This window comes from Triturus cristatus, chromosome 4_1 (genome assembly GCF_964204655.1).
Source record: "Triturus cristatus chromosome 4_1, aTriCri1.1, whole genome shotgun sequence".
Lineage (NCBI taxonomy): Eukaryota > Metazoa > Chordata > Amphibia > Caudata > Salamandridae > Triturus > Triturus cristatus.
In genome coordinates, this window is record NC_140585.1 from 1,255,172,590 (window position 1) to 1,255,185,668 (window position 13,079).

The following is a 13,079-nucleotide window of genomic DNA, read 5'->3' on the forward strand; positions in this document are numbered from 1 at the left end:
CGTATATTCCAGACAACAGCAAGGATTTGGAGAGATATATTGATAACATTACCACGATCCATCAAGAGACTGAGGATTTGACTGAAGAGGGAGTGTGGGAAAAGATTGGTAAGGGATTTGGTTGTGTGGGAAGTTGGTTTGCGAATTTGGGGAAGGGGCTCTTTGGGTTTGTGCTAAAACCTCTCATTATTGTTGTGGTTTGCTTGAGGGGATTCATCAGAGCATATAAGTGGTACAGAGGAAACAGAATTGAAAGAGCTCTCAGAGCGAGTGAAATGCGAATGGCCAGACTGCAGGACAGTCAATACCAGAATATTAAGAATATTGAGAGATTCCGACGGGGGAAGATGGTGACAAGTACTGTTTAGGTCGGTTCTTTCTCCAAGGGAATTGTGTGATGACATTTGTCATCAAAGGGGGGAGCTGATAGAGCGCCACGTTATTCAGAAATTTGTAGGGGTGCATCATATTCACTGTTAGTCCGCAACCACATATTAATCGAAGTAGTAATAAGGTGTGACGTAGAAATGTTTTACTAGAGTTGTTTAACATAGGTGTGATTAGAAATGTAACCATGTTTTTCATGAAGAGTAATGTCGTGGTTCACTGCAAATGTATTTTTAGTCAATGCATAATGATTAGTTTTCGTGTAATGCAGCACATTGAGTTAAGCGTGTACCAGATTAAAGTTGCACGTTTAGTCTGCTTATTCACGTATTAAGGAGTGATGAAACTAATGCTTATAGTGTGATTTAGGAGTGTGTTTAACAGTGTAAAGGCCTGATCGCATATACGTTTAAAGAGAAAGGCCTGTTCATTTCCTATGTTAGCTACATGCTGTAGGCCGAAAATTATTGAAGTGAAAAGTTTTTCGTTCCCATGTTTCTGTTGCAGGTGCAAGGACATTTAGCTCGTTAGAGTGACTAGGTCTTTGTTTTAGAAGTTAGGATGGTACGAGAAGCCAATATGGGAGTACATTGGAATTTACAGATGATACTTTCAGCGGAGAAGGTGCCTGGGACCCAAGGTCAAGCTAACCATCGTTGGATGAAGTACAAGTTTCACTGGAAAAGTACTGGAAGGAGACCTGGCTGAAGAGGTGTGCCAAAAGGCGTGTTCTATGTTTTTGAGATTTTGTATTAGGGACAGTTCCCCGAGGGTGGAGCAGTTGAAGTTTAGATGGGGAGTTAGAAGGAGCATCTTAGAACGAGCTCTGACTAAATGAATGTACTTCTAAGTAAGTCTTCACTTCTGACACCTTTTTACTCTCTTGCCTGGGAGGGAAATGTTAAGTAGGGATGTCACCTTAGAGATAGTGTAGGGATAGACTAACTGTTTTTCTTTTAGGCTAATGACTTCTAATGTAGAGATTGGACTAATTTTCGCATTTCTGATGCTATTGGAATTGATTATTCTTCTCATATTGAGTCGAATGAGACTCCTGCGTAGACTCTCCTTTGTATTAGTGCCCATGTATTTTCTTCACCTTGTATTGAGGTGCTTGTATGTGCAGTTATTCTTGGTTGTAATAGAATCTTAAACATTTAGATTCAGAGTCAGTGGTCCTTTGGAACCGAGATTGGATTCTGTTGATTATGTATTAAGAATTGAATGTCCTCCCCTCTACACATCTATCTGATAAAAAGATCCTGGCGACCTGAGAGGATTCTTGTTGATGGTAAAGTAGACAAGAATCTGGCCCCATCAAAAGTATCTCAGGCCTCAAGTACTCATTTACCCCCATAAACCTCTGGAGCACTTACTTTTGCCCCCTAATGTGATTGTGTGCCTGTGTCAAACATATTGCTTGTAACTGCAAAATTTTGCAGAGATCTCACGAGATCTCGGCAAATCTCGGTGGCCATCTTTGGCATGGTAAAGTATTAAAACCACGCCTGATGCCCTAGGCCTAGTTTAGCCTCATGTACTTCAAAGGGAGAAGGCGACTTTGGTTCTTACCTGCAAATCCTCCAGCGCTCGTGTTTTCACTTCGTTCCTGCGTCCAAATGCCTGCATTTTTGTTTCTGGGGCCCGGCTACTGCAACCTCAAAGAAAGGAACAAAACAACTAAACTGACCCCAAATCAAGAATCAAGGTACTTAAAAACCATTTGCAACAATCGGAACTGTACGGACTTTGCATGAAGTCATACAATAACAAGACTTGTGTGAATTAACAAAAGACTTGTGTGTATAAACATTAGACTAATGTACAGTAACAAGACGTGTGTGAATCTTTCAAAAGACTGGAGTGTATAACAGAGACTTGAGGGCATTAACAAAGGGTTGTGTGCAGTAACGAAGACTCGTGTGCTTATAAAGAAAGACTTTACGGAAAAAGAACAATCTAATGTGGAGAAGCATTTGAGGGACTACCTTAGTAATTCTGCAAGTAATGTTACTGATTATTCTGTGTTTAGTTTTTCAGGGTATCCATTGCAATTTGTAGTACTCTTAGTGTATTTGGTAACACTCATATGTATTATTGTTCACAGAATCTAGGGTGCTGCTATGACCATCGCTTAGAAGGAAGTTGCGTTTATAACACTGTTCAGAATCAAAGCAACTACCACCCGGCACTGATCCCAGAACAAGTTTCTTCGCAGGCATTACAGGGAACATGAGGAAGGGGAAGCTTAGTAGTAGGGTTAGGCGACAGTGTTAGGATTACAGGAAGCAACATTTCAAAATAGGTCCGCCAACCTAATCCTGATCAATCCCCCTTGCTGCATACTGTATTCCACGAGTGGGAGTGGTCAGGGAAAAGGAGCTGGATCCATATCGTCTCTGCGAGGTCACGTCGCAAACCACCAGGGAAGAGTTTCTGACATCAGCTCTGACAGTGATCTGACTATCCGACATTTTGGAAGGATTTTGCTCAGTATTTTGTATTAATATTGCCAGAGGCCATCCAATGCGTTATAGGATGTTACAAACTGGTTTGGGTGTGGGTATTTACAGGGCTTCCCTCAAGGTGAGAGGAAGCCATCCAGCTTCAATAGTTGCAGAGCAAAGGGAAGCTAATGTAGGCACTAGTCGTTCCACTTGTGTAGTATACAACTATCAGGAGCCTGTCTGGGCCTGTGGTTTTACCCACTGCCCTTTCTTTCAAAGCCTCCCTAATTTCAAGTTTGGTGATTGGGCCTTCCATCTGTGCCTTCTGCTTTAGGTGTATCTACATTAACAGTATTTCTGCTAGAAACTGACATATTTCATTGGAGGGGCAATTCTCAGAGGTGGAATATATTATCTGGTAGTAAGTATATAAAGCAGATAATATCTCATTCTGCAACTCTATTATGTTGCCTTGGAACAACCGGCCTGAGGTAAAGGAAGCCTGCATCTGTTCTTTTTTAATAAGTCAAGCCAACAATGTACCCTCTTTGTCCCCCTCTGCCTGTAATCTTATTATATATGTGAGGCAGTCCATGCATTTGCGTCTGTCTAAAACATCCACTTTTCTCTTTTGCTTCCACAAGTTCCGGTCCTTTGATCAAATCACCAGTATACTCCTCAGTCGTGCTCTAACATCTTATGTGATCCTACTGTCGCCTGAATACAGAGGTCCCTAACAACTACCTTATAGGTTTCACATTCGATGGGGAAGAGGCAGTTCTGTTGGTCTCTTCAAAGTAATGCACCATGGCTTTCCCCTATCAAGTTGTGTCTTATGTGGTGCTTTGTAAGGGCAAGGTTGAAGCGGAGGCTCATCCGCAATGGCAGAGGAGCGTCACCCCGCTGGCTCTGATCCAGCAGCTGAAAAATAAAAGAATATCTGACTATCGTTTTATTTTTTAGCTGCTGGCTCTGAGCCAGCATGGGCAGGGAGGGGCGGGCTGGGGCATGGGAGGGGGGAGGAGGACTGGCTTGAGCACTTCTAAGTGCACATGTGTGTTTGCCGGCTGTCTTAGGCCGGACAAACACACATGGGCAACTAGCTTTCTCCAACTCAGCTGTATTGAACAGCCGAGTTAGAGCAACAGCACAGATTCCCTGTCCTGAGTGGAACGTCAAACCAACCCGCTCGGGCCAATCCCCGTGCTGCTCTCATACATGGGAGTCGTGATGCTTTCCAAGGGACGTCTGGGACAGGAACTGCAGCAGAGGAGTGCAAGGCGGCCCGCAGCACCAGGTAAGTGGCTTATTTTTTTATCATTAACCCCCCGCCGCGTGCTGCCCGTGTGCTTCCTGCTGGCCCCCCTCACCCTCCCCTCGTGCCCGCTCCACCTGCCTGCCTTTTTCTGTGTTGAGCGCCACTGCAAGGTTGGCATGGGCATACTGACTCACCAGGTGATCGAGAGCTCTTTGATGGTCGTGGTGGGCGCAGCTCTCAATGAGATCAGGGCTCTCTGTGATGTTTAAAATCCCTCTATCACTTTGATGAGCTCATCATCCCCCCTAACAGAGTGTTGGAAGGTTTGTCACTCTGACACACATGAATTAATGTAAATGATTCCCTAACTATAAGACATTTCCAAGGAATCTCCACATCTTTTAACTACAAACACACGGTAACCTTGTGTTGTTTTTAGTATAAGCTTAAGAGAATGTAATCTTAGTACCCCCATCCTCACCTTCCCCATTTACTGTTTTTTTATGTCTTAGCGCAGAAGATTAGCTGTAGAAAGTATTCTCAGCGGCATTTGCTACCGGCAAGTAAACTACTATTGGTGCAACAGAAGGACTTATCTATTAATCTATAGATTGCCCTATTTTATGATTACAGAACATACAAATAAACATAGATAACGCACCGTAGGGTGTAGTGTCCTCGTTCTGCCTTAGAATGTAGTTTACTGTTCCTAGGCTACATGGTCTGGAATGTGGAACTGTGCATTGCTAAAGAATGTAAACAACTTGTCAGTAGACAGTTGCAGGACTTGCATGCTGTATGGGGTAGTTCCTGCTCTGCTGAATAAACCTATATTTGATTCTACTCAACGCTGCAGTTCTCTCTTTCTCCAATTGTTATCTCTACCTTTTACATAGGGCCAAATGGCAGATTCCTTGGAACATTTGATGATGAGGCAATCAGTAAGATTCTAGCTGCTTCGTCCTTCCAAGGAGACTTAAACATAGCAAGAACACTGTCACAGACGAATAATTGGGATTAATTGATATAGTTGAAATGCAACCAGATTAGAACAACCCTACATATGACAGAGTACCTCAGGACAAAGGCATCACCAGTGAGCATGGTAGTGACAAATAAAACAATTTGGTTTTTAGATGCCCTCAGGTTCAATCAATCAATTAATCAGGAGGTTGTAAAGCGCGACTACACACCCGTGAGGACCTCAAGGCGCTGAGGAGTGGTGGAGGAGCTGCTGATCCGTCTGGGCGTGGAGGTTCGATTGAACAACCAGGCCTTGAGATTCTTCCTGAATTGGGTCAGCAATGGTGATTGCCTGAGGTGGAGGGGCAAGGTGTTCCAGGTCTTAGCGGCGAGGTAGGAGAAGGATCTTCCTCTGGTTCTGGTCTTGTGAATCCGTGGGACAGTGGCCAGGGCACGTTGGGCGGAGCAGAGTTATCTAGTGGGTACGTGGAATGAGAGGCTGTGGTTCAGATATACTGGTCCTGTGTCATAGAGAGCTTTGTAGGCATGGGTGAGGAGCGTGAAGGAGATTCTCTTATTGACCAGGAGCCAGTGGAGTTGTCGGTGGTGTTGAGTTATGTAGCTGTGGCGGGAGATGTCGAGGACCAGTCTGGCTGCAGGGTTTTGAACGTTCTGTAGTTTCCTGAGCTGTTTCTGGGTGATGCCGGCGTAGAGTGCGTTGCCGTAGTCAAGTCTCCTGGGGATGAGTGCATGGGTGAGTGTTTTTTTTTATTCTGTGGGGATCCATCTGAATGTCTTACAAAGCAGGCGGAGCGTGTGGAAGCAGGATGACAATATGGTATTGATCTGGCGGTTCATTGTGAGCGAGAAGTCCAGTATGATGCTGAGGTTGCGTGCGTGGTCTGTGGGGGTGGGTTCCCAGTGCGGCGGGCCACCAACAGTCATCCCAGGCTGTGGGGGCAGGTCCCAGGATAAGCACTTCGGTCTTTTCTAGTTGAGCTTGAGGCAGCTATCTTTCATCCAGGTGGCAACAACCTTCATCCCGCTGTGAAAGTTGCTTCTGGCGGCTGTGGGTTCGTTGGTGAGGGAGACTGTCAGCTGGGTGTCATCGGCATAGAATACGATGTTGAGTCCATGGTTCCTGATGATGGCTGCAAGAGGGGCCATGTAGACGTTGAAGAGGGTGGGGCTCAGGGAGGAGCCCTGAGGCACACCACAGCCGATCTCTGTAGGATCTGTAAGGTGCGGAGGAATTCTGTCTTGCTGTGTTAGGCGTATTATCAACAATTTTAAGTCACCCACCTTTTCGATCTCAAATCGGGATTCAACCGGGGCCCTTGTGCAAAGCTTTGGCAGGTCCTGAGTGACATGGAGATGCTCCCTGAGCTTTTGGATTTACTCATTCAACTACATGCAGAAAAGTTTGCTAGAATCCGTTGGGGAATACAAGGCCAGCTTACTGACTGGATCCCGGTTAACAACGGTGTCCATCAGGGCTGTGTCCTTGCTCCCACACTTTTTACATTATTTTTAAAAGACATCTGACTTACTCACCCAGAATCCATCTGATGCCCCTACACTGCCCAGAACTAAGACCCCCATACCTCCCTTCGCTGACTACACCATGTTGATCTCTAAAACCCCCAGTGGGCTGCAGACACTGCTGAACAGATTTGAGGAGTTCTGTGGCTTACAAGGGCTTTAAAGTAGACTCAGTCGACTATTTGAGAGCAAAATTGTCTTCTGCCATGTCTTTGAAGCACCACTCACATAAAATGGCTAACAAACACAAATAACTATCGGGTGCCCTCCTGAAGGATCACCGGGCATCCTATCCTACACCTATTAATACACATTTGCAAGTAAATGAGGCTAAAGCTGTAGGATCCGCCCTATACGTTGTGGAACTCTGGGGCTTTAATAATTGCATAAGCCTAACGAGGAGTGAAAATAAGTTCTTGAGGAGTATTGTTAATCTCCCGGCTAGCATTCCGTTACTTCTGTTGCATTTTGACATGGGCAGGAAGCCTATTGAAAGCAAGCAAAACTACGCCTATTACTCTATTGGAGAAAGTTATGGACCACTAAGAAGCTTACACTTTATGCCTCAGCCCTACATAATGTTATTCAATCTGACAGATTCTTTAAAGTTCCATGGCTTATTAACATCAAAAAGCTTCTAATTTCATTGGGCTGGCCAGATCTCTGGGTTACCACAGTTTGTGCTTCATTTCCTTCTAAAGAGGAGATGTGAGAGCATTACTGGGTCTAAATGATGGAGAGTGTTGTGTATAACAACAAAAAGTATTGGGGTTAGCCCTAATCCCCCCACATAACCTGGGCTAAACCATGTGTAAATGAAAAGTGGTGTATTGCGGGAATGGATTCTTGTATTGTTAGTTATCCAATGATTGCATAAATAAATCACTGTGGCTGTATGCACAATTTCTGCCAATTTATTTTAACCTTTTAGTTGAGCCTAAAATCGTTCACTCCTGGAGTAGGTACCAGGATTATACAATGCTGTAAAGCATATTAAACATACACAAATAAATCGAATAAAAAACATATATAAGGGACAATAAATGCACTGAGTTGCACATATATAAAACATATATCTAAAACTCAACAATAAATGTGCCAACTAGAAAGTTATTTTCTTAGGTCTTCCAGTTGTTTTAAACATATATGGCTGTTTTCTCTGCTTTTTACACAGTCCATAACGGAGACAGTATGTGGATTGTAAACACTGGAGTTCAAATGTCACTAACATCGTGTGATTATGGCGTATCAGAGAGCGCCAAGACTTTTTCAGGATCGGGTCTCATGCTGTCTTTGGAGAAGATGTGACCATAGAATTTGAGAGTTGACTTGTGGAATTCACATTTGTCTCGGTTAAGCGTGAGATTGGCAGTAAGCAGAGCATTACACACGCAATCAAGTGCTTTGTCATGATCTTTGCGGGTTTCACCAAACACTAGGATATCATCGCTGTAATTAAATGCGTTAGGAATGTGTTGGATTACTTGCCGAACTGCCTCTTGAAAGATCTCTGCCGCTGAAGAGATTCCGAAATTAAGGCGCTTGTATCTGAAAAGTCTTTGGTGTGTGGTGAACATGGTGATATACATAGACTTCTCGTGAAGTTCGAGCTGGTGGTATCCCCTGTTGAGGTCCAGCTTAGAGAAGACTGTTGCTCCATTCAGGCGAGTGATCATGTCGCTGATATGGGGTTCTGGATGCCGTTCTCGTTCGATGGCTGTGTTTGGGGCTCGCATGTCCACACATAAGCGTACTTTGTTGTCTTGTCCTCGTTTGGGTACAACTACTACTGGCAATACCCACGGAGTAGGCCCTGTCGACCTTTCTAAGATGTCCGCTCTCAGTAGGTCTTGGAGTTAGTCATCCACTGCTTGTTGGAGATGAAATGGTGCTTTCCTATGGTGCTGAGCCACAGGCGCCACTTGTTCATTAATGTGCAGTCTGACTTTGAAGTGTGCTAATTTTCCTAAGCCAGAAAATAGTTTTGGGAACTTGCTGATTATATTAGGCGAGTAGTCAACTTTATATAGAATTTCTACTAGCTTCAGGCGTTCTGCTGTTGGTATACTGAGAAGGCAGTCAGCTGCTTCAGGGCCTTCTATCACATGAATTTGTGCATGAACTGTCCCGTCTTTGTAGGTCAAAGACGTGCGAAATTGTCCTAAACACGGCAGCGGTTCTTTGGACATCCACGTGTAGACATGCACTGCAGCTGGTCCTAACTTAGGCTTCGGGTTCATTTTCTTGTACTCAGCGACGCAGATGTTGTTGAGTGACGCTCCAGTACCGAAGACGAACTTGGCAGAATGATTTCCCATTTAAATGTGTAACCGGGGGTACTTTTTTAGTCGGTCTGGGTCCGCTACCATGCACACATACTCATCACTGTCTTGTGATATATTTATTTATTTATTTGGGAAATTTATAAAGCGCACAGCGGCCCCAACGGGGCGTCCCGGCGCTGAAACAATGAAAAACAAAGGGAGGTCGTAGGGGCAGATATCCAAATTTATGAGGAGAACAGATGTGTTTTCAGGGATTTACGGAAAACTAATTCAGTCTGACAGGTGCGTAAGGCTAATGGAAGTTTGTTCCAGCACTGAGAGGTACAGACCTCAAAGGTTTTGCCACCGGCCCGAGATCGTTTACGTCGGGGGGTTTCCAGGAAATGGAGGGTATTGGACCGTAGAGTCCTGGAGTTGGCATAAGGTCGAAGAATGTTTTTGAGGTGTGCCGATCCATTGCCTTTTGAAGCTCGAAAGGCCAGAGTCATGGCCTTGAATACACATCTTTTTGCTATGGGCAGCCAATGTAACTTACGGAGATGAGGAGTAATATGGTGTCTGGCCGGGATTCTCTCAACCAGCCGTGCGGCGGCGTTTTGGACCGTCTGGAGCTTGTGGCAGAGGCCCGCTGTGATACCAAGGTAGAGAGCATTAGCATAATCAAGATGGGATATGATCAGGGCCTGGATCACAGTCTTACGGCAGTCTGCCGGCAGATAATTGATGAGGCGTTTTATGATTCTAATCTTGGCGAAACAGGAGGTTGCTACTGTTTGCACCTGATTTTTGAAGCTAAGTTGAGTGTCCCAGCGGACTCCGAGATTTCTCACCGAGTCTTTAGGGATGGGAGCTAAGCTTAAGTCTTCTGGCCACCATATACTGGAATCCAAGGGGGATGATGTGTTGAAAAAAAGGATCTCTGTTTTACCGGCGTTGAGCCGGAGGGAATTGGTATCCATCCAGCTCGAGATGTCCCTGAGACAGGATTTCAAAGGATCAAAAGCAGAGGCAGAGTGAGAATCGAAAGTGAAAAGAAGCTGGATGTCATCAGCGTAGGAGGTAGATTTGATCCCAGTCTGTGCAATCAACTTGGCCAGAGGGGTGAAATACACGTTAAAAAGGAGCGGGCTCAGGGAAGAGCCTTGTGGGACTCCCCATTTGAGTGGTCTGGCCAGAGAAGAAAAAGGGGGTGTGAAAACCTGCTGTGTGCGGTCCGAAAGGTAGGATGAAAACCATTTCAGGACAGCTCCACCCAGCCCAAGGTCCTCCAGTCTTCCCAGCAGGATTTTGTGAGAGACGGTGTCGAATGCTGCCGATAAATCCAGCAGCACCAACACCGCCCTCGATCCCTGGTCAAGCGTCCACCTCACCGAGTCGGCCATTTCGATAAGGGCCGACTCGGTGCTGTGGCCCGACCTAAAGCCGTGCTGGGAGTCGTGGAGAAGACCATGGGTTTCAATGTATTTCGACAGCTGGGAATGTGCCAGTCTTTCCAATATCTTGGCTGGGGCAGGCAGGAGAGAAATAGGCCTGTAGTTACTGGGATTGTCTGGATCTAGGTTAGGTTTCTTTAGGATGGGAACTAAGGAGGCAAGTTTCCATTTGGCAGGGAAACAGCCCGTTCTGAATGAATCATTCCAGATGAGATTGAGGTAGGGGTTGAGAAGGGGTGCATGTTTTTTATAGAGCTTGGCCGGCCAGGGGTCTTTGGGTGAGCCTGATTTGCATTTGGTTAGTTCGGCCAGAGAGTCTACTTCTGATATGGTGTCAAATTCGAATAGGGTAGGTAGCTGGGGCGAGGGGGTAGAAAGTTTCTTTTTTTGCCCTGCGGTTTTGGGGAGGGGGAAAGAGGAGTAGATGTCCTCAATCTTATCCTCAAAGAATTTAGAGAGTTTGTCGCAAAGCGACTGGGAGGCAGGCTGAGTACGAGTCAGCGCAATGGGGTTAGTGAAGGATCTCACTATGTTGAAAATTTCCCTAGGGCCATTACTGGCAAGTTGGATTCGGGATGCCAGAAAATCACGTTTGTGTCTTTCAATCATTCTCCGATATTCTTTAAGGGCTGATTTGTAGGTGATTTTGCTGTCAAGGGAGAAGTTGAGTCTCCAAAGGCGTTCGAGGGATTTACAAGAGGCCTTTTTCTGCCGCAGCTCATCAGAGTACCATGGTGCGGAGGGTGTCGCCCTGTAGGTTTTTATGGGTTTGCTGGGAGCTAAGGCATCCAAGGCCTGAGTAATCCATGAGTCCAGATTATCGATCAATATGTCCGGATCGGACGACAGACAAGGAGGAAAGTTTTTGAGGTGTCCCAGGAGTGATTCAGGAGTGATGCAACTCCAGTTTCTACCTGATGATTTAGGGGTGATGGCAGGTCTAGCGTGGCGGGTGATGTCAATCTCGAAAGGGATGAGGAAGTGATCCGACCATATAACCGGGATAGGAGATGTGACTCGGATAGATGGTAGATTGGAACAGATCAGATCCAAAGTATGACCGGCTTTATGGGTAGGTAGAGTAACTGTTTGGACAAGCTTACAAGCGGCTAGCGTCAAAATGAAATTACTGCTGTGGAGTGAGGGCGGACGATTCTCTTGAGGTTGATCCTCTGGATCGATAAGAGCCTTGTGACTGGGTGCTAGATCTCGACAAGCTCGTTGAACGGTCTCTTTTCCCTTGCACTGCCCTCACGTGGTGACGTGATCCTGTGCTTCGCTTGGTCGGCGCAGTTTCCTTGCGTCGGGTTTGGCAAGCAGCTTCAAAGTGATTGTCCTTTCTGCATCTGTGACACTGTTGTCCAATGGCTGGGCAGGGGCCCGTGTGGGGGTAGTCCTGGCCACAGCGATAGCACTGCGGCGGTTGTTTCCGGGTGTTACTGCTCTTGTTTCCGGTGCGGGGCGAACTTGTTAACTTTTCAGGTTTCCGATGATCCGGTTGACATCTTGAATATGTTTGAGACTGTATTCGGAATGCTTGTTCCCGTTTCTCTGTCTTACTAGCTTCCATCTTTTTCGCATGCTCTTCCGCTTTGTCATTTATTAGTGTGAGCTCCTCGATGTCGTCGAGTGAGTAGTGCTTTTTTAGCAAACGACGGCGTAGTGACTCTGACTGGCACCCCTTGATGATTCGTAGACGAAGCGCATCTTCGGTGTTAAAATGATCAAATTCACAGTAGCGGGCTAAACGCTTGAGGCGAGAAATGAACTCATCTCGCTCTTGAGACGCGAGGTTGAAGGTGTAGTGTTCGTAGTCCAGGTTTCGCTTGTGGAGAAACTTCTTGTTTAATGCTTCCTTCACGTCTGTATATGGCACAGCATTGGCCGAGGGTAGCTCTTTGATGATTTGTTCGATATTCTTGCCCACCAAGTTCCGTAAAGCTATGAGTTGTTGGTCAGGGTCGCTGACTAGTGAACCCTTCATGAAGTCTTCAAAATCTTCCATCCAGCTCTTCCACTTAGGACCCATGCAGTTTCCGGAGGTCAGCATCAAAGGTTCAGGAGGACGCAGGAATGATACCCCCATCAGTATTGGTCCGGGCAGTGCAATTCGCGCTGGGCCAGGTGGTGCATTTTGCGAGGAGCCAGGTTGCGTGGTCATGACGAGGCACAGTTGGCTTCACTTTCTACTCCAGCAATCTGCAGCAGCTTCTATGGGGGTTTCAAATTGTGTTTTTGGCGGGCACAGGAATACTTTCTTCTCTTTGCCTGACTTTAAGATGGCTGCCGGGCTGGTGATCAGGCTTTTTAATGGGGTATGCCTGACTTCAAAATGGCTGCCGGGCTGGTGATCAGGCTTTTTAATGGGGTATACCTGACTTCAAAATGGCTGCCGAATGCAACCTCTGCACAACAGCCTCAATAATGAAAATCAATGAGCTTACCCCAGCTCGACTCCGTCTGAGCTCCAGGGGTTTTTGATTGCAGGCTGTTGTAGACTTTGGCAGTGATTCTCTCGCTGCAGGCGGGCATTCAGGCAGGGACCCCCGCGCGCGAGCTCACATCGATAGTGAGCCAGTAAAAGCACTCTGCTCCCTGTTCACGGCAGCGCTCGGTCGGCGTTTTCTGAGCGTGCTGACCAGAGGGGGGTGTCTCCGCATCCCACCCTCGTCGCCAGGTTTCAGATCGACACCAGCTGGGGTCAAGTGCTTCTTTATTCATTGCTAGCTGATCCCTGTCTGCCATATTCTCCCTTGCCCCTCCC

General features: G+C 46.2%; 1 long non-coding RNA gene across 1 annotated transcript in view; it reads right to left on the reverse strand.

The window, feature by feature from the left end:
• Positions 1 to 1,969: 1,969 nt before the first annotated feature.
• Positions 1,970 to 13,079, reverse strand: part of LOC146856527 (uncharacterized) — a 1,813,942-nt gene continuing 1,802,832 nt past the window's right edge. The window contains exon 10 of the long non-coding RNA XR_014981506.1: positions 1,970 to 2,045. This is a non-coding gene — a long non-coding RNA (uncharacterized LOC146856527). The remainder of the gene's footprint in view (positions 2,046 to 13,079) is intronic.